This window comes from Orcinus orca, chromosome 13, assembly GCF_937001465.1.
Source record: "Orcinus orca chromosome 13, mOrcOrc1.1, whole genome shotgun sequence".
Taxonomy (NCBI): Eukaryota; Metazoa; Chordata; class Mammalia; order Artiodactyla; family Delphinidae; genus Orcinus; species Orcinus orca.
The window spans coordinates 19405003-19426662 of record NC_064571.1 but is presented as its reverse complement, the minus strand read 5'-3'; the positions used below and the strand labels follow the sequence as shown (position 1 = coordinate 19426662).

The 21660-nt window shown below is 40.4% G+C and overlaps 1 protein-coding gene and 1 non-coding gene across 4 annotated transcripts in view; both read left to right on the top strand.

Annotated features, from left to right (window-relative positions):
- The window catches only part of CTNNA2 (catenin alpha 2), a 1200774-nt gene that overhangs the window by 840485 nt on the left and 338629 nt on the right, over positions 1-21660 (top strand). The gene's annotated exons all lie outside the window — the stretch shown is intronic.
- LOC117202000 (small nucleolar RNA SNORA72) lies at positions 3301-3400 on the top strand. Its single transcript, XR_004484156.1, has one exon. It is a non-coding gene; the product is annotated as a small nucleolar RNA SNORA72 (small nucleolar RNA).

Here is a 21660-nt window from a genome sequence, read left to right as displayed (position 1 = left end):
ACTAAATTGTATCATCTGAGCATGAAGAGGTCTTAGCCTGATTATTTCCATTAACACTCACTTATGGATGGGCTCCTTAAGCTTCTTATGTTGAGCTCTGTCTTGTTCCAACTGGTCTGGAGAGGGTCTGCATTGCTGTTGTCAGGGACCTGTTGGTCATCTGTTTAAAAAAAAAAAAGAGAGAAACCCGGCTGGAAGTGAGTGGATAAGCCTACCTTCTTGACAAATATGCCCAAGGAGGCAATAGGGAGAATCCAATGTGAATTTCCAGCTCCTCACTTCTAATTCCCATCATATCTGACTCTTAGGAACTGAAAATAAGTGGGCATTATCTATAGTTGTGCTCTCATTGATAAGAATGAGGTGGATTACCAAAGCTCCAGGGTTGGACTGGCTTTGGACAAATAACTAAGTTGCTCCTTACATTCAAGCTAAAGACACTACTAACCAGTGGAATCAAAGTCACCAAAGACTAGTAGTACTTTTCAGGAAAAGTTTTATGAACAGGGGCATGAATCATTCCGTTTCGTATTCCTCTGAGCTCTGGCCTGGTCATTCATCTCTGAGATGCATCCTTCAATTGGAAAGAAAACAAAGCTGAAATGTCCTAGACATCACATGCTGTCTTAGGAGCTAAAAGAGACATTAGAAAATCTGAATTTTGCACATGACGAAACTGAGGTACAGAGACATCGGGTGATTATCCGAGGTCTCACAGCTTGTTACTGGCACAGATAGGTTATTTTCTGTCTCGCACCAAAGTGGTGGCCTTCCTTTCCCATTCTTGATGGTCAGCTCTCCAGCCCTCTTGCCTCCTGCCTGACTCTGGACTGGGCACTGGCACCTCCAGGGTGCTGCGGAACACTTTAACAGACAGACAATTTCACCATCAAGTGTTTTCACCTCTTGCCAAGATAATTATTCCTCACAGCAAGCCGGCTGATTGAGCCATAAACTCTAAAGGGTTGGGGAGCTGGGGCAGGCAGGGGTAAACATTGGCCAACCATTCAGCAAGTATTGTGAGTACAAGCCACCCAATCCCCATGGCTGCTAGGAAGAAAATTCTCCTAATGCAGGCAGCTTGCAAAGTGGTGCTAGAGCCTGCCAAATGGGCAAGAAGAGGTCCCACTTTGGATGTCACTTGATTTGTAGAGCTGGTACAGAGGCAGAAAAGAGTTGAGTGTTGGCAAGAAGGAAGGAAAATAAAATTAAATTCACTGCATTTATATGTGAGCTTTCTTCTAAGTATGATACTCAAAATGTAGAAGATATGTCTAGGCTGTAATTAAAAAATACATATGTACATATATATATTGCTTTTTACATTATTATCCTGCAAATCATTTCATCTGGATGGTATCTTTAAATCTTTCCCACTTCTAATGTGGCAAGTTTGCATCTTTTCTACGGTTTTAAACCCCTTGGCAGAACCGTATACATTAACAGATTGAAATGAGCTTTATTGAAATTTAGCTATTCTAAGTCATCTAAGTTGCAGAATCCCAATTTATTATGTATTTAAAGCATACCAGCCCTGATTAAATCAATGCAAATTAGGTTAAATAAGAACAACATGAATCAAGTGTTTCAGCAAAGTTGAGTCGAGAAACGACAACTTTTGAGTCACCAGAGCAGGCTGATATAGCTGGTTTTCATGAGTTTTAATGTCATGCCTCTTAGGGTCCAACACACTAAAAAGTAAAAAAAAAAAGGAAAGTGCTCACATAAACTTCTTTCTTTCCTCATGTTTGATCTCTCATAACTCTTTACCTCTCTTGTGAGAACATCTAATGCATCAGGCTGTAATGTGATGATTGTGTATATACATGATCAATCTGTTTTTCTGGGCTAAGCACAGGTTTCTGTTGGTAAATGTCTTCTCCTTCAGCGTCGGATGATGATGAGAGATCTTTTACACACTTTAAAAACACCCTTGTTATTTTCCGTGTTTGTATGGGGAAAGATATTTAGCATGTCTTGCTGAACTGCCATAGTAGCTGAGCAAGAAAGGCACCTCAAGCCATTAGGCCAACATGTGATTGGGGAGTGGGATAAGAAAGGATAAGAATCTTGAAAACGTGGACTCAGCAAATGGGAAGGAACTCAGGGGTACGTGAAGTATGGATCTGACTGCCAAAACACAATCTGGAACTAAGAGGTGGAAGAGCAAGCTCGATGCAGCTGGAGAGGCCAGAAGTATAGTTTGGAGGAGGGAGAGGTAATTAATTCCTCCTCTTCTAAACCTTATACTGATACATTAACCTTTGCGTAATAAACCCTCCTTGCTTCTTCTTGGTACTTTATGTTGTGATGGGGTGCTAGGGGGGTGGTCACATACAGTTGTTTTTTTTTTTTCTTGAAATGTTGTACCTCTCCCATTTCATCTCAACTGAAGGCCACCTCCAATTCGTTTATTTGAGTCAAAATAGTTTGTGAACATAGAGGTGCAAGTGACAGAAGTCTGAAATGAGCATGCATTCTGAGGATTGGCCTTCCAATAGTCATCTTTGGCAGTGTTCAAGGAAAGACAAATTCAAGTGGTAATTTTAATGTTCTGTCATTGCTTGCTCCAGCCTGGACCTTGGTCTTTATGTGGTTGTCTTTACTTTTCAGCAGTGAGCACTGGCTTTTCTTTAAAAGGAAACGTTTAGATGTAGGGGAGGAGGGTGGGAGTCACAATTTCAAAAGGAGAGAATTAACTCTGTTGTTCCTGTGGGCACACAGCATATAACTGGCCTTTTACAGAGCACCTCTGAAGATGTATATGGGGCCAAAGGGTGAGGGTTGTAAGGTTTCTCTCGGGAGATCCACTTAGGAGGAACACATTAAAAAAAGGTCATTTTTCTTATCCAACTTATCCTCCTCTTAAAACAAGGTAGTGATATGGATAGCACTAAGGCAACACCTAACATCTTGCATTGATATTAAGTCATGGGAGTAAACCAAAGAAATGCAATTACTTAGTGCTTTCCTCCTGGAGCTTTAGGTAGGGAAGAGCAGCAGACACTGAGAGACTTAGCCGGTAATAATTATATATGGCCCAGTGCTTGAGAGTAAATGTCTCTAGAACATACAAATGTGAAGAGCTGACAGGTCAAATGGGACCAGTGAAGGAAGTAAAGTGTATGAAGTAGTTTAAGGACTCAAGGCTCACTGACTGGAGAGATGGTCATCGTGAAGGCATACCTACGATGGGGAACTGAAATGCATATATCATGATGAGTGGATTAATTCCCTAGTTCTCCAGGGGAAGAAGATATACAGGGACAAATGGAATCTGTGTTGGGAGAGGAAGGAAGTTGGTAAAGGGCTTCCAAACATTTGCTATATTAAGACCATCCATTGGTCCCCAGACCTAGTTCTTTCCCTAGGCCTGGTTTTATAAATACTGGTGATAAACCAAGTCTGCTTTGTATGATACATCTTATGTGGGAAGTGTGTGTGACTTTAGGTATGTGACCAACCTTGAGAAATGACAGCACAGCTAGTGTAATAACTTTTGAAGATAACCATTGTTAATTGGATGATTACCATTTGCCATTAAATGAACTGTAAATTTTTTTTAAAAGGGCTTCCAATGCTATACTGAAAATTTTAGTTTGCTGTATTCTTCTAGCCTCTAAGACTGAACACCTTAGGGTTATCTTTGACTTCTGTAATAAATACCTGGGTTAGTTCCTGAGGCCTGTTCTGCTGTCCTGGGCCCCTCTCTACAAGCTTCCTCTGCACTGCCATGTGCTCTGATCATGCCATATTATACCTAACTGCTGTATATACTCTCTCCATCTTTGCTTACCTTCATTCTAGCCATCCTTCAAGGCTGATGTCAAATATCCTCTATGACGTTTTTTTTTTTTCTTGCCCACGCCACGCGGCATGTAGGATCCTAGTTCCCTGACCAGGGATCGAACCCATGTCCCCTGCAGTGGAAGCACAGAGTCTTAACCACTGGAGTGACAGGGAAGTTCCCTTCTATGACTTCTTAACTGATTCCCATGTAAAGTGATCTCTTATTCTTCTGAACTATATTAGCAGCTTACCTTTACCAATACTGCTCCTGGTGTGGTTCACTTTATATGAGTGTGGCAGCCATTTCTAATTATAGTATTTTAGAACTGAATGGGACCTTAACATCTTGGAGATTAGGAATAAAAAGACTTCAGCTGGGGTTCCTTGCTTTTCCATTTTCTCTCAGTTTGATCCTACACAGGTCACTCCATTATCAGTGAAATAGGACCAAGGATGGCTATCTTAAAGGATTCTTGGGGAAAATTCAATGATATCATGTATATTCGAATTTTGCAACTTGAAAATATAAGCATAGGACTAGCAGGCCTGGAGCATGTTAGAAAGGCAGAAGTTTAGGGTGTCTTCCTAGACCCATTGAATCAAATCTGCATTTTACCATTAGTTCCAGGTTAAAATTAAATTTTAAGAAGCACTCTGTTGGAGCACTCACACATTCTATCCTGAAAAAGTAACTCAAGTATCATTAATTTCCTAGTTTATAATTCAGGAATTGAAGGGCCAGAAATGTTAAGTGATTGCCCAAGATGGGTGCTAGAATTTGGACAAAAACCTCATGTCTTCTGAATCTTGTTCTCTGTCCTATTAGATTTCAAACACGTAGAATGCGAAGTCTGTGTCTATCTCAGTACTTAGCACTTAGTAGGGCTCCTAATAAAGTTTGGTTTTACTGTTGGTAAGGCAGTAAGTATAGAGAGCCCTTGTATATGCTAGCCTTAGGCAGTTCCTGGCTTATATTACACCTCAGTTTTCTTATCACTGTCAATCTGTATGTATTTCTCATGGATGTCTAAGTGTTACCTTTTTATTATAGAAAAATGAAAAATGGGAGAAAAAAGCAAGAAAAAATATTTTAAATGAAGATTGTCACCTAAAATTCAACCACCTGGAGATAAACTGTTAAGTTTTGGGTACATATTCTTTTAGAATTTTACTATTTCACATATATCTATATTTTCTAAAAATATGATAACATTATACATATTACTTTGTAACTATTTTTTTTCATTGTTGATATATTCCCATATCCAGAATACGAATTGATAGGATCATCTTCAATGGCTACAGACCATTCTATTTATTTTACCCATCTGCCTTTTTTACCAATTATGTTGATTATGGTTTTTAGCTCTTATGAAATGACTGGGATGAACTTCCTCATACATATACTACTATAGACTGGATGTTTGTGCCCCCCAGAATTCATAGATTGAAACCTAATCCCCAATGTGATGGTATTCGGAGGTGGGGCCTGCCAGAGGTTATTAGGTCACGAGACTGGAGCCCTCATGAATGAGATTGGTGCTCTTATAAAAGAGACCCAGAGAGCTCGCAGGCCCTTTCTGTCATGTGAGGACACAGTGAGAATACGGATGTCCATGAACTAGGAGGCAGGCTCTCACCAGATACCGAATCTGTAGGTGCCTTGACATTGGACTTCCAAGCCTGCAGAACTGTGAGAAAGAAATGTTTGTTGTTTAACAACCAAGTCTATGGTAGTTTGTTATAGCAGCCTGAACAGACTAGGCAACTGTGTCTTTAAATTTTAATTCCAAAAGTAGTATTGGTATTCAAAGAGTGGGGAGTTTTAAAAGACTTTCAATACATAAGGCCAGATTATCCTCCTGAAAGGTTGTACATATTTCACCCTCAATATCTCTTTTGCTGCTTTCTTCTTCTCCTTGAGAAACTCCATTACAACACAGCTAGAAACATCTTTTGGTTCCCTCTCCTTCATCTGGCTGGGGCACCGACTGAGATCCCTGTCGGAATCTGTTCTTGGTGCCTTGGAACCATCCTTCCTTCCCATTGCCATTTCCTCCCTCCTTCCTGAAGAGGCAGGTGGAGGCTTGGGCTTTGGGGTCTTCAGTGTTCCTTCTGGGAGCTCACGAGCATTTCATTGCCACATCTTATTAAGTGGCTGTCTAGCCAAATTATTTTTGCAAAGGTGTTAATGTCTGAAAATAGTTTAATGCCGTGTTACTTAAAATACTCTGTGGAGGTAAGAATGTTTAAATATATTTGTGAAATGCACTAGACTCTGTTCTTTGCTATTCACAACACACTATCTCAATCACGAGAAATCTTGTTTTTCATGGTTTCACCCACTTATTTGGGACATCTGTTAACGTCAAACCAATGTGCCAAAACAGCTTAGGAAGCATTTATTTAATTGTAAACCCATAGGTATATTTGACTTTAACTTGGCTCTCACCATACCAAGAAGTGATTCTAAGGTTTAGATCTCAAACACTGTAACAGGATGCTGGTGCAAGAATCAGTTCTCTGTCAGGCCCCAAGAATTTATGGGGATAGCCAGACAACTATAGTTCTTCTGCTTGGTATTAGCAAGTCTTACCTCCTCATCCTAGCCACAAGTAATGGAACCAATTTGATTCTGTAGTAAGTTCTGTCCCTGATACATCTTGGCATTTAATTATCTTGTTTTCCAGATGTTGCTAATTTTGTCTTTGCAGGTAAAATGAAATTCCTTAAGGAAAGACTTGTTATTTTCCTGCTTTTAGTCTCCTTTAATATCTACCTCTAAAGATGTGAAAGACTATCATATATGAGAAACCATATACAAAGAGCATTGGAATTGCCACATTACAGTGATAAACCTGCCCCCTTTCCTCTTAGTGCAGTCTGGCACAGTGCTGGCTTTGTAGAGATTCTTGTTGAATCGACTTTATTAACTGGTTTGAATTCTTGCCTAATCAATAGCCTGGGGAATCTGAGCTAAATATAAAAAGCCTTTATATTACATTGACGTATAGGCACAAATTATTAACCCAGGAAGGTGCAAACTTTCGAAGTCACACACATTAATACCATTTATATGTGGCTTCATTCCACAGATCTAGTTTGTATAGGAAATCCCCCACCATCCATGAGCAGTGAGCCTTCTGTAGTAAATTAACCAGTTGGATGCATTTATGTCTTTATTCCATCATCTCCCATTCTCTGGAACCACTTCTTAATCTCTCACAGGCACCTTGAGAATACCTTTTAATAATTTAGCATAAATGTCTGTTGCTGTTCTTATTTTTTTTCGTTAGTTTGAGTCAAATGGAGATTTAGCTGATGAGATAAAGTTAGATAAAATGTGGGGCCTGCCTTAGGTATTCTTAGATCTGGAGTGGAGGTGATGGGTAACAAGGCAGTATGATTCATGCTATGGCAGAGATGTAAGCAAGAACTGGGATTGGAGAGATTTCTCTAGCTAATTGAGCAAGGACAGTCAGAGAAGGTGGGAGAAAAGGAGGAGGGGTTGACCAGATAGACAGAGGGAGGCCACTCCGGTCAGTAGGCAAAGTCTGTGAAAAAACTACAGGGGCTTCTGAGATGCTTATGGTGTCTGGAGCACAGGAATGAAAGAGAGGGGATTGTGGAGAGATGAGACTGGAGTGTTAGCTCAGAGCCAGATTGGGAAGACCTTCAACCTGGATTATGATTTCCAAAATGTGGGTACAAGGAATATAATCCTGATGATGGTCTTGAACACGAAGGGCAGGGAAAAGGATACTGAAATCAAGGAGAGCAGCTGGGAGCTTCCCATATCTGCCCAAGTGAGATATTGTGTGAGGCTGACTATATTAACATGAGAGATGGACATGACAGGATAAGTACAAAAATAGTTTTGCAATGGGATTGACAATCTTTTAAATGGTGCTTTTTCCAAGAAACAATTTAAGATGATTTCAATGAATGGATTGATTTAGGGTAGATGGGAGGAAAGGAAGAATAAGATGTGAAAGAAAACTCTAACTTATAGAGCTAAGAGTAAGCAGTTAACCCTGGCGGTCCAGTGGTTAGGACTCCGAGCTCTCACTGCTGAGGGCCTGGGTTCAATCCCTGGTTGGGGAACTAGGATGCCACAAGCTGTGAGGTGCAGCCAAATGAATAAATAAAAAATAAGAGTAAGCAGTTAAAGATGTGGACAGAGGTTACATCTGGATCTAAAGATCAGGGAATCCCTGGAACGTGCTTGGTAGTTATAGTGGTCGCAGTATATGCAAATCCTCAGCGAGAAAGATGAGAATACAGCTGATGTACAATCAGAGGCCTTTGCAGTCTGGTAAGGTGCTGTGATGTGGGAAGCAGCTGGGTGATAGGGAGTATATGGCCTGTGCTATCTGCAAAGTACATGGTTTGATTAAAGGCTTTCAAATTCTAATTTTTAAGAATCCTATGCTATTCATAAGCAAGTGACACTGCAGGCGTTATTCAGCTTGTGGAATACCAGTTTGAAAAGCTTCTTTTAACGTGATGATTCTCAACGTGGAAGAATAGGAGGGAGCAGAGGAGGTGGAGGTCACTTCAATAGGAGGCACAAAGTAAGGAACACTGCCCAAGTCCGTAGTGAGCAGCTTTTAATATATAGTCATGGCCATGAGACTGTGAGTAATAGGTATTTCACATGGCTGTGAAAAAGAAAAAATATGGTGGAGATTGACAGGTTTTGAGATGAGCCCAGATGGTCAAGGACCATCAACATTGGGAGAGGCTGCCCAACAGTGAGTAAACCTGCAAAGGAACAGTGCAACACCAGTGCTGCCTGTCTAAGGACTCTGGGTCAAAGACTGGCTGATGTTGAGTCCTTCCCCCAAGAGGGTTTGCCATTGGCATCTCATATCAGTGTAAGATCATTCCTTTGTAATTGAGCCTAGCATTACCTTCTCAAACATGAAACAGGTGAGGGCTGGAGATCATGTCCTTCAGAATGTAATTCTGTATTTGCATCTTAGCAGAAGAATTGAGACACTGAATAACTTACTGCAAGGAACTTTTGAAATTTCTGACTCTGTGCTAGGCTAAAACAGTGTTCTGCCATTTACAAACTGTGTGACCTGGGCACGTGACTTAACTTCTAAACAGGAGGATTCAACATAGTAAAATACAAGGTAAAAATAAATTTAATTATAATATAGAAAAATAGTTCAAATTCTATTGCAGTAACTACTGATATCCATTTCTATTATATGAGACCAAAATTATACCACATAGAATGAAGACGAGAAGGAAAAAGAATCATAAGCACAAATGGTGTTATGCACCTCTGACTTAAACTCTTATTGCTCCTTCTTAAGTATCAGTTCATATCTTAGAGGCTGCATGAAAAAAATAAAACAAAGCCAACAAACAAAAACCTTGGTGGTTAAAACAACAATCATTTTATTTAGCTCATGGTCCTGTGTGTTGGGTCAGATCTTCTGTATAAGCCAGCTTGACTGTGGTTAACTGGAGAATTAGCTGGAGACTGTATAACCTAGGATGGCTTCACTCAAAGGGATGGCGATTGGCAGGCTGTTAGCAGGGGGACCTTGCTTCTCTTCCATGCGGTCTTTCATCCTCCAGAAGGCTAGCTCTGGTGCAACTGTGTGGTGATTGAAGGATTCTAAGAGCAGCGAGAGACTGCAAGTCTCAGTGCACAAGTACTTTTCAGCTCTTGCCTCCAGCAGGTTGCTATTGTCTGTTGTCCAAAGCTAGTCATGTGGTCATCCTGACTCAAGGAAAGGAGAAAGAGGCTTCATCTCTGCATGGATGAGGAAGAATTTTGGGTCATTTTTGTAGGTTAAATAAAATAGTACTGGCTTAATGTTACTATAACTGTTAAGTACAATACTAAATGCTCTAAAGTGATTTTTATTTCTCAAGCCACGTGACCCAAACAGCATCATCCTTAAACACAAGGACCAGCGGAACAAGCATCACCTAGAGCTTGTTAGAAATGCAGACTCTCAGACTCCACCCAAGATAGACTTGAATTAGAATCTACATTTTTACAAGATTCCTAGGTGATTCATAAGCCCGGTAAGGTTTTAGAAGCACTGTATCTTTTCTCTGTTCCTCATAATTCCCTTTCCTAGGTTGCTATGTTCTCCTGTTGAGTGATAGATCTTTGATTTTTAAAGGTGCCAGAACTGTTTCCTCTGTACAATTGAAACAGAACAAACACAGGCTTAAACAGTAAAACAGGTTGCTTCACAGCATGAGAGAGAGGGTATAACATTTTTCTGCTCAATTGTCCTTTGCCTATAAAAATAGAAATTTAAAATTAAAATAACCGTACATAAATATTAAAGAATATTGTATTTAACTGGGAAGAACCATTTAGATGTTAGAACAATTTTTAAAGTAGAAACAGCTAGGCACACACTTATTTAAACTGAACTTTTATATTCCTGAGCAGTTGCTTAACTGGATCTTGGTTTTCTGAAGGTTGAAAGATTGATGCTCCAATCTTAAGACCACAAGTTAAATATCTCTAGGAAATGCACAGGTCCCTAGGTACTGTTAGGCCTTTATACAAGTAATAAGACCAATGGAACTTATTAAGCTTCTAGCATGTGCAAGTCACTGGTCTAAGTCCAGCATTACTGTAGTTTGTTGGATTCCCTTCATTTCGGACCCCAGAAGTGAGGCAGGGGAGTATGCAGGAGAGGCTAAGCTTTCCACGATACAAGTTTATTTCACCAGGCTGAGGACAGACATGGGCATCTAAAGGACCTAAAGCTTTTCTCAACTTTTGACTTTGTTTTAAGTGAAGGAACCTGGTTACAATGACCAACACTCTCCTTTAGTTTGCCTTTCACCTCAAGGCTGAACAGAAAAAGAGAGAGGAGAGAGAGAGAGAGAAATTTTCCACTAAAGCCTACTGCTGTCATTCTGTATGAAGTCTGATTTGGGTATTTGCTCTTTTCAGAAGAGGATTACTTATTCTTTGAAGCTATAACTAATACTGTTTTCAATGTATATGCTTTGGGGCCCTGTTCTTGTCAATCAATCAGCCCACCAGTTAGGAGTTAACAAATATCTGTTGAGCACTTAACATGTGCAGGCATATTCTAGTCTCTGAATAAGACTGAGTAACTTTGTAAGCAAACAGGCATATAAGGTAATTTTTAGATACCGAATAGCTAGGGAAAGTTAAAATAGAGCCGTGTGGATGAGAGAAATTGAGGGAAGGGGCCTACTTTATCTAAGGTTAGGCAATGCCTCCTTGAGGAGGTGACATTTGAGTTGAAACCTGAATAATGAGTAAGAGGGAGCCAATTAAAGCTCCAGGAGATGTGAACTCCAAGGAGAGGCAATAGCAAGAGCCAAGGCCCTAAGGCCAAAACAAGCCTATGTTCATGAACGTGTGAAATAGCTAGCATGCTGGATCCTGTGTGATGGAATTGGAGACACAAGAGGAATGTTGAACACAAGATAACCTCCTTAGAGGGTTAAATATCTATATTTAAATATCTATATTTATAGTAATAACCCTATATGGGTAATTACTTATTTTAAAGATAGCTCATTCTCTGAATGAATTTAATTTCATCTACCTGATTTCAGTATAATCGGTGTTTGAAGGATGCCTACAAATTTGAAATGTTTTTAATGGAATTCAACCACTTCCTTTCAGTGCAATTGCCTAACAAGGGCTGATGGATACCAACCATTTTATTATTGTTGTTTTTGTTTCAAACAACGAAATAGTTGTTTCACAAAATGCAACAGGCATATTGCCAAACTTGCCACATCCCTTTGAGCCCAAAGTTTGTTTCATTACATAATATGGTGAATAGTACATCTCTCCTATAGTTGTTATGAACATTGCAAAGGCTTCCGAAATCTTTTTGAGATCCAAGTGTACCGCTCAGGATATTATTCAACCAATGTGGAAAGGAAAGTACTGTTTACTTTGATGGTTTTGCTCTTTCAGAAACCCTGAGAGCTGAAAAAGGAAAGCAATACTGTGTGACTTTGTTGATGTGGCTATAGTAAGGCTGTATCTGGGTCTCCAGTTCCAGGATTCTGTCTACTCTGTTTCCATTGCCAGCTAGAACATCATTCCAGCTGTCATAAGCATTCTTGATTGGTAAATGGCATTTACCACCCACCTAACTGCAGTAAACTACATGGCATTTACCACCCACCTAACTGCAGTGGTGTCAGGAGGGTTAAAATGAAACATTTAAAAGCCTTCCAGAAATTTTTGATGTTCTGTATAAAGACAATAACAACTCATGAACTGGGTCTCTTCTGCAGCAGGGAGAGCATCTCTTCCTGTAGCCTGCTGGTAAGAAATGAGGCAATGTTTTCCACCCAACTGTTCAGGAGCAGATAAGGGAAGAATTGCATGTTAAAGTAATAATCAGAATGTCGGGGAATAATTTTGCTTTGATTCTGAGATTTACCTACTGTCTTAATCTTGGGAATTATATTTTATCCATTTAATAATTTTAAACAACTCAAGGATAAATGTATATGTTAACTGTCAGGACCTAAGTTTCTTCATCCATAAAATGGGATTAATGTTCTTGCTTTATAGAACAACTTTAACGAAATAAACTTGCTGATACATATACTGTTAGTTTTAAAGTTGCATTCTACACCTGGGAGGTAGAATGCAACTTTAAAACTTTTTCATTATTATTGTAATTTTTCTAGCATTTAGGATTGTCATTCCCTTCTTTGGCCAACAGGCCATTTCCCAACAAAATGGGAGATGTCGATGGGAAGAGAGCTTTAGTGTTCTAAAGTTTACTAGCTGTTTATCTCCTTGGGCTCCAGCAGGCCTAGTACATGCCCCTAAGACTGAACTATGATTTATCTTCTGTGAACTGTGATACAGTCAGCTGCTTGCCTCACAGAGCGGTTACGTAAGGAACAGGCAGAATATTTGAAATCACCTCCAGATAATTGCCATGTGGAGGTATAGTCTTTACTTATTTTCATTCTTCTTATTATTTTATTCCTTATCAAGTATGGTATGAAGAGAGGTGACTAAAAAATTACTTCATTAGACTTAGACTTAATTATCAATATTAGACTTAACAATTATTAATGTCTTGCCACTATTTCATTATCAGTTGTGAGTATTTTAAAGTAAATCATGCATCTCGTAACATTTTACTCCTAAACATTTTTAATATACATCTCAAAAAAAGAACATTTTTATAACCATAATACCATTATCACACCTTAGCAAATAGATGATAATTCCTTAATATTACTAATACACAGTCCATATTCAGATACCTCCCATTATCCCTCAATTTTTTTTTTTTTGAAGTATATTTGAATCAGGATACAAACCACATCTCCACATTTCATTCCGTTAGGGAGGTGATGTCTCTGAAGGGGCAGAGGAGGAGGATAACCATAGGAATTCCTCTAAGCAGCTGAGTCAATCAGAGTGTGCCTTATGGACTCAGTGTGCCTTATGAACAATAATATTCATTAATGTTCTAATGTTCTAATGTTCATTAGAACATTAATGTTCTAATGTTCTAATGTTCTAATTAATGTTCTAACATTAATATTCATCAATGTTCTAATGTTCTAATTAATGTTCTAAGATCCCTTTCATTAATGTTCTAAGATCCCATCCCTTTCAGTGCCTTATGGACTCAGTGTGCCTTATGAACATTAATATTCATTCATTCATTCATTCATTCAAGTATTTTTTTTAAATGTGCTAGCCACTGTAGCTGATATAAAGATAAATTCAGCATAGTAGTTTCTTTGACATGCTCGTATATAAAAATGAACAAAAGAATCAATATAAGAAAAGTCCATAACTGACATAACATGGAAGAACTCAAAACCTACCAAGTAAATATTTACCACGGTTAGAGTAGAATGGAAAGGCCTCTTGGACAAACAAGAAAGTGTGACTTGAATTGAGAGGGTTTGGTGATTCCACGTGGTGGGGGAGTGGGGGAGATGGCACAAGGGAAAGCATATTATGATGGTTCTCCAGGCATGACTTGAAGTGAGGAGGTCCTGGTCCAAGTCTGACTGGTGGGAACAGAAATACACCCAGGGGAGTATTAATTGGACAAAGTACAGATGCTGGGGAAAGTGCATGTAGGGATGAAGTGAAAGAAGTGTGTTAGAATCAACCAGTGATTTCTCTTGAGTGTGTTTGTTTATTGAACAGCATATTTTAAAATAATTTGTGGTATATAATGAATTCATAAAATTTATGCAAATGAATCACAACCAAGGATAATTACTATATCTTTTTTTTTAAGTATATGATAGTGGGCTTTAAAAAACCTGTCTTTTCTAATATTTAAAAGGCTATATAAATCCTGTTAATTGTGGCAGGGTTTATTGTTTATAGATGTGTGTATACATGCATTCGTAGGCTCTGATGGATGAGGAAATGCTAGCATCACCAGTGGTGGGTAATATTAATGTAAGTTTCATGTTTACTATGACTGTATTTAATCAATACCTTATTTCTGCTAACATGTTTTGTAGGCTGGCTCTGACATGGTAGATAATATATACTCTAGGAAAAGCTATAGCCCTTCTGAAGGTGCTCTGCATTTTCTAGTTTACTTTTTTGAAAGGTGTAACAGGCTTCAGAAAAGAGTGGATATCCCTCCTGCAAGCAACAGCAGAACCAATCACAATTTTATATGTGGTTGTCTTTTTAAAAGATGATATTTGAGACATTCCTGGTATGTATAGAATTTCACAGAGCCATTTTATCAGGACATTTAGCTCATTTTTTTCTTTTTTTTCTGGAGAGCAAATTAATTATCATCTGATAAGCATACTTCATTCTCCTCTTTCTACTACCAGGCTTTAAAAAAAAAAAAAAATTATTAGTTGGAGCCACTGAATCAAACTCAGTATAGGTCACTGCAAGGAAAATGCCCAGTGACTAAAACTAAGTGTTTCAGTGGCTTTCCTAAGCCCCTCGTTTTCTGCGATGTGAAAACAGACCCATGAATGGGTACGTGTGTTCTGGAACTGGAGGGAGATTGTGCCTTCCGCGGCTCAAACTGCACGTAGCCACTTCGCTGAAAGCCAGTGAACCTATTTACCATTGTCATAGTAACACATAATCCGGGCCCACGTCGCCTGCATCCCGAGAGGCAATTGTACCCTTGCCTGGGCGGCAGCGCTCCCCGCATGGCTCTGCCGCCTCCGGGCTCCAGCGGCTCCGGGCGGCGCGAGCGGAGGGGGTGGCGGCCCCAAGTGCCCACCAGGTCCCAGCGCAACCACGCTTCCCCCGCCGCATCCCGGCCGCTGCGCGCGTTACCATGACGATCGGAAATGCGTGTCAGGCTAGACGGCTGCCATTGCCACCTGGTCGTTTTCCGAGACCAAGTCACTTTTGCTAGCTCCTCCGCACGTGGGAGAGATTCTCTCACAAATCGGCGCTAATCGGGGGCCAAACTCCACAACCACCCTGGGCCCCCTGGCAACCCCAGGGCTGGCTGGCCAGTCAGAGCTGCTTCCCCGCCCCCGGGCACGGGCAAAGGAGAACTCCGCTTCCCAAGTAGTTCCCTTCGTGGTCAGCCACGTGCTGTTCCAAACGCCACTGAAGGGCATGTCATGTGGGAACAGAAGTTGGGTACCACTTCTACCGGGAGAAGAACTCTGGTTCTTGTAGATGAGCCATGTGCTCGGAGACAAGTGGATGCCCTGTGGCAGCGCCACAGTTGCCACCTCTAGGCTCAGTGCAGGCACCAGCCCCGCTACTGCCCTCCAGTCACATCTTTCCTCTCTTCTCCTTAGCATATTCCCAAATCTACCTGCACATCAGCATCACCTGCGGAGAGCTTTGGGGTTTGACTTTTGTTAGATCCCGGGGCTACAATTCAACTCCACCCCCAGCTTCTGAAATAATAGATCTGGGATAGGGCCTGGAAATCGGTATTTTGAGGCTGATCCCCTCGGGTTAATTCTGATAATCATGCAAATTTGGGAATAATTGCCTAGATGTTTTCTCTTGTTTCCTCTTCATTTCTAGCTTTTCTTATTTCTCTTTCCTTCTGGCTTGCCTGCTGTCTCTCAAATTCACCTCTTTTCTCTACCCACGCTTCTCTCTTTCTCTCTCTCTCTCTCTCTCTCTCTCTCTCTCTCTCTCTCTGTCTCTACCCCACCCCTCCCTCCCACGTTTCTCTTTTTCCCTCCCCCAACTACCCCCTCTCCCCCAACCATGCACCAGGCACTGTCCTCTGTGCTTGGGAGGTTATGGTCTCTGACTCCAAATAGCACCGGTGGTCTCTCATCTGTGATCTCTCTCTTGCAGTGTTCCATACCTGCCAGTTCCTTTCTTTTCTTTCTTTCCTCTGTCCCTTCCTCCCTCCCTCCCCTCCTTCTTTCCTTCCTTCCTTCTTTTCTTCTTTCTTTTTCTCTTCTATTAGTGAATCCATATGTACTTCTTAGCACCCCCAGTATCACATAGGATTTTAAAAATGCTGGCATCTACCTGGGTTTCCAAGACATATGTTCCTCCCGTCATAGCCTAGAGGACTTCTTTAGACCACGAGGGGCCAGGTAGAAGGAGGACGATGACCCCTCCCCAATTTTTTCTAATTACAAGGGATTTGCTTTTTCTGTAGCTCAGGGTAAAAAATAAGTCAGGTTACTCTCAGCTAACATTAGAAGCATTCTAGTTTTTATAATGTTTAACAATCTCTTTATTATACTTGCTTCCCTTAAAGCTGCAGTTAAAGATGGCTGTCCAGTCAAAAGAAAAACATATAAATATGGGCCATGTATTAAAAGAGAAAATATGGAATAACCTCTCTGAATTAATCCTCCCTGTTATTCAGGCTGCTGTTTTACACAGAGATACTTTTTTAAGCGTGATCACCATGAATTGTTACAGATATACCTGTTCCAAAGTTTCAGTTATAGCTGTGTGACACGTGAGTACAAAGACCCTGTGAGAACCTCTCTTCAAAGTAGGAGGATTTGCTTTGCTCTGGGAGGAGGCGACAAAAGATGCTCCCTTCATTCCTAACGGGCAGCGTGAGGCATTGTCACACATCAGGGCTGCGAGTCATAGGCTGTGTCTGAGGGCAGCTGCCTCCACGCTGAGCTCATTTCTTCAGCCTTCCTGTGGATTTGAGTTTGAGGGCTGCAATCATCCTGACCTCTGACTGCCCCGAGGTGAAGCTCCTACTTAAAATATTATCTAACTTAAAGATTTCATGTTACTAGCCAACCGGTCAGCCAATCAGCAGCAGTTTATTAAAAAGCCTTCTATGTACAAAGGTTTGGGCCTCCTAGGAGTCGTGAGAAATTTTCTAAAAATAATTTTAAAAGTAGGAGGTTAACCCTTGGAGGTCAGGACGACTGATTTACATGAAAAGAGAACTCAGTTCTTTGCTTAGCTTCCCAGAATGCTTGGAGTAAAATCTACATTTCTCAGCGTGACCTTGAGACCCCCCAATCATCTGCATCTTGCTTACCTCCCTCACCTCATCTTTCCTCACTATCCCGCTTGTTGATTTTATTCCAGCCTCATTTCTTCCTTTGATTTCTTTCCCCCAAATGCCATTCTGTACCATTTTAGAAAGAGCCATCTCCTTGTCACTCAAGTCCCCACTTAGTGGGCACTTACTCAGAGAAGTCTTCCTTGACACTCAATCTAAAAACAGGTATCAAATCATTTTCATACCACCCTGTTTTAATGGTCTGCCATGGTACATACTACTGTTGGATATTTTCCTATTTATATATGTTTCTCCCCATCTCCCATTAAAATATAAGCTTCGTGAAAATGGGTTTAACTCTTCTGTTCCACCTAAAAGAATGTAAGCCATCAAAAATGTGTTCATTAAATATTTGTCAAATGAATAAATGAATAATAAGCCATCTATGTTCATTGATAAGTGAGGGATTTAAATATTAAACACCAGTGTTTCCAAAGGAGGGAGGACTCACTCTGGGCTGGAGAAGCATTGGTTGGAGAGGAAGCGTATCCTGACTTGGATGCTGTAGGTATGCAGGATTTAGAGCTTCAGAAAGAAGGATGGGTTTGTTTCAGGTAAGGAAGAATTTTCCAATTAAATGATTAAATCCATTTTGTTCCCAAACCAGTATGGATGAGTTCCTTAACTTCAGTTTCCACTTCTGATCTACTAGGTTGCTTGCTATTCTAACTCTGTGGTTCTTAAAGCTGTTTTCATGGATCTTTTTCCTCATCAGGGAACTTTCTTTTTTAAAAAAAAAAATTAAACTGAAGTATAGTTGATTTACAGCATGTCAACTATACTTCAAGTTTTATATATATATATATATATATATATATATATATCAATTTATATATCTATATCTATATAAGGATGCACAGCATGCCCACAGGGTTCCTGACACTGGACTCTTCCACTTCTTAGGGCCTACACTAGGAGCTAAATGAAGGTGGCATTATTAGTAACACCCCCACCCCATTTCTGCACCATCTTCAGACCATGTGGCCTCAAAGGGTTAATGGTACAGAGCCTCCAGCCTCAGGGCAGGGCACTCAAGTGGAGAAAGCAATTAGGGTGATGCTGAGGGAGAAAACCTCCGCTGCCTGGGGCAGTTCCGGGGTGGCGATGCAGGGATTCTATACATATATATATTCTTTTTAAGATTCTTTTCCCTTACAGGTTATTATGTAATATCAAGTAGAGTTCCCTGTGCTATACAGTAGGTCCTTGTTGATTATCCATTTTATATATAGCAGTGTGTGTATGTTAAGTCGAGCCTCCTAATTTATCCCTCCCCCCTCAGGAACTTTCTATGGCATTTGCTGCCACAAGAACAGTGTCAGAGATAGCAACTTTAAATAAATGGTTCTTTCTCTACAATATGAAAAGGGGGAAAACATCTTTCCCTTCATTGGTAAGGAAGATGGTTTTGGCTTATTGATCAAGCCATTAGATACTGTTTTGCTGCATTCCGTAGAAGCAATGATGAGAATTTAGATTGAATATTCATGTTATAAGTGAGTTTGGAATGAGTTTGAAATGCTTATAGATTCACAGAATTTGAGAGCTAAAAAGGGCCTCAGAGATCCTTTAAACTCTGCAGCCCATCTTCCATATCATTTATAATTTTACAGCTTAAACTACCTAGGCCCAGAGGAATAAAGTGATTGGCTTACAATTACATTGGTGGCTGGTAGGCAAACTGAGATTATCCACCTGTCCATCCTGACTCCCAGTCCAGTGCTCTCTATATTGAACTTGAGTAAGCTTCATGCATTTGGCCATGTTACATAAGCAGAAAGAAAATCTGGAAGCAATGACTAGGCATCCTTATAGAAGAAACCCCATCATCAATTTTATTTTCAAAGTCGCAGTGGTGAAAGTGAGAAATACACGTTGAAGGAACATGCTGGCATTTGAAAGCATATAAAGCAGTATTCATCATCCCTTTTAAGAGCATGCAGAGTGCAAGTTAAGAAAAGAGGATGCTATTGTTTTACTCCCCCCATATATTTTCTACATTATTCAAAGACTGCCATGCTGAAATAATAACACCCCCTTCCCAATTTTTTAATCCTTTAAATGGCAGTACACAGTATTTGGAGATTTATTATTTTGACTGAGTTTAGCTTTGCTCTTGCAAATAGTGAGTGTCAAATGTCATTCTTTCTATCCTCCAGCAGATGGCAACTCTAGTCTTCCTGTCATTTTATCTGCTTCTACAGTCAGATTTTGTCCTCCTCCACGCCCCCCCCCCCCTTGCCTCTCCTTCAGTTCATCTTTGTGCGCTGCTAAGGGTTATATGGACATGCGACTCCATTCCTTTTCCTTTGGAATCACCACCTTTAGCATTTGACACTAATGGCCAATCTTAATGTGCCCAGAAATAACAAAATTCACAAATTACCAACAGTTCAAAAATTTTTTTAGGTAGGGAAAAAGAGAAGATAAAGTTAGAGATTCTAAACTAAGATGTACCACAGAAAACTTTCCATTTAAGGAAACAAAGTAACTTCTTAAAAAGGAAAAAAAAATGTCAATTTCTTCAGGTCTAGCTTTTAAAGGAGGATAGTTTTGATTAGATTTTCTTTTGTTATTTATTGGTTAAAAAGTTATAAATAGCTCCAAAATAACACCCAAGAGTGAAATTGGATCAAATTTCACATGACTGCATGTTTTTGGTCTCCAGCAGTCTTGTCTCTTTCATTTTCCCCTCCCATTTACACATACCCTTTCATTCAGTAATCAAAACTGCTGAATCTAGCTTCCTTATTTCTTTCCATTTTAGAAGTTCAGTTTCTCTCTCCAGGAATGTTCCTAAGGCATTGCTGATACAGACCTTGATTTATCTCTTTCCAGTCTCTGCACCCACCCCTTCCCCTACTGCATAGATCCTGATGACTCTTACAGGGTTGCAGAAGTTAAAACACATGCGGCCTTCTGCTTGTAAGTCTGAGGCCAGCTGTAAGAAATCAACAGTAGACTAGCAGCTACTCTTTTGTTAAAGGTAGAAATTAATCAGAGGCATGATCATACCAGTTCTATCACTGGTTCCTCATTGGAAGGCTTCCTTATTGGAAGATTTCCAAACCAGATCTCCCGCCAGGATGTGCTACTGGAATTATGAATGCCTGAGTGGGGGCAGAAGAGGGACAGAGGAGGGGTGTCATTTGTAAAATGGATTTGATGGTCTGCACATTCTTCACAGAGGGATCTCTTGCTAGCTCATCCTCTTCCAAAGAACCTAACCATTTTGTCTTCTCTGTTTACCCCGATGTACCAAAAACCAGACAGAAGCCAAAGTCTCAAGGAAGAACAGTAACATACTTTTGTTGAAAAAAAGCATTTTTAGCTTCAGCGAGTATGTGTTCCTTGATTATTACTGTCATTATGTGAATATATGAGCTAATGCTGCAAGTACAATCCTTGGAAACAACAAGAGATACTTGTGGAAATCCAAGTACGTTATCATTCGCTGACAGCCTCTAAGGAAGACGGAGGAGCTTACTCAAACCAACAAATAATTAGCACTGACAATAGAAGTATAAACAGAGTCTTAATTAATTAATTCCCTAATCGTCTGTCCTGATATCTTATCTGCACCCCTGTTGGACTTTAGCTATAACATATGCCCTAGACTTGCTTCTTTCAACTTTGTGATAATCACTTATCCACGTGCTCCATGTTGGCAACCATCAGTGCTAGAAGTCACCCTCCCTTTTGCATGTATATAAGGTTCTATTCTTTTGTTACTCCCTCTGTTTCCTCTCAATTCTGATGTCTGGAAATGTTTCCTTGCTGATATGGATTCCTTATCTGGCGTCCAGTGCTGGATGCATTTCACAGTTAATATGACGGGGGAAATGACCAGTAGGTAATTCTGGAGTGAAGAGGGGAACTCTCTGAACTCTCCGTTTTGCTCTTTGTGGCAACAAACTTAGCTGTCTCTGTCCCCTGGCTCACCCATATTTCCATTCCGGCAATCAGAAAGCAGATGGATTGCTTTTTTGGTTTTTTGTCATTCTCCTCATTTCTCAGGGAATGATGATCAGTTCCTTATTTCTTTTTTTGTTTGTTTGTTTGTTTTGTTTGTTTTTTGCAGTACGCGGGCCTCTCACTGTTGTGGCCTCTCCCGTTGCGGAGCACAGGCTCCGGACGCGCAGGCTCAGCAGCCATGGCTCACGGGCCCAGCCGCTCCGCGGCATGTGGGATCTTCCCGGACCGGGGCACAAACCCATGTCCCAGGCATCAGCAGGCGGCCTCTCAACCACTGTGCCACCAGGGAAGCCCTCAGTTCCTTATTAAAGCACCCGTAACCATTTGGTCTTTTCTCTCTCCTGAATGAGGAGGCAACAACGATGGAAACTTGAATGTGTTGATTTCAGAGTGTGTGAGGTTAAAGGGAGATGCATGT